This window comes from Mandrillus leucophaeus, unplaced genomic scaffold, assembly GCF_000951045.1.
Source record: "Mandrillus leucophaeus isolate KB7577 unplaced genomic scaffold, Mleu.le_1.0 Scaffold313, whole genome shotgun sequence".
In the NCBI taxonomy this organism is placed as follows: domain Eukaryota; kingdom Metazoa; phylum Chordata; class Mammalia; order Primates; family Cercopithecidae; genus Mandrillus; species Mandrillus leucophaeus.
Genome location: NW_012103288.1, coordinates 805,389 through 805,911, shown reverse-complemented (window position 1 = coordinate 805,911; position 523 = coordinate 805,389). Strand labels below are relative to the sequence as shown.

At 47.8% G+C, this 523-nt stretch overlaps 1 long non-coding RNA gene across 1 annotated transcript in view; it reads left to right on the top strand.

Moving 5' to 3' along the window:
• LOC105544919 overlaps positions 1 to 523 on the top strand; it is a 22,178-nt gene that overhangs the window by 12,573 nt on the left and 9,082 nt on the right. The gene's annotated exons all lie outside the window — the stretch shown is intronic.

Genomic DNA, 523 nt, shown 5'->3' with positions numbered 1-523 from the left:
AAAAAAAAAAAAAAAAAGAGCCAAGAGGAGAGAGACTGAGAGGAAGAGGGAGAAAGTAGACTTGGTGGGATAAGCATGATAAAATAAATTTTTTTTTTTTTTTTTTTTTTTAAGGCAGAGTCTTGCTCTGTCACCCAGGCTGGAGTGCAGTGGCGCCATCTCAGCTCACTGCAACCTCTGTCTCCCAGGTTCAGTAGCTGAGATTACAGGTGTCTGCCACCATACCCAGCTAATTTTTGTATTTTTAGTAGTGACGGGGTTTCACCATGTTGTCCAGGTTGGTCTCAAACGCCTGACCTCAGATGATCCACCCACTTGGGCCTCCCAAAGTGCCGGGATTACAGGCGTGAGCCACCATGCCCATCAATAAAATGAAATTTGAATTAGACTTAGAAGCAGAAGATCCGGCCGGGCGCGGTGGCTCAAGTCTGTAATCCCAGCACTTTGGGAGGCCGAGACGGGCGGATCACTAGGTCAGGAGATCAAGACCATCCTGGCTAACACGGTGAAACCCCGTCTCTAC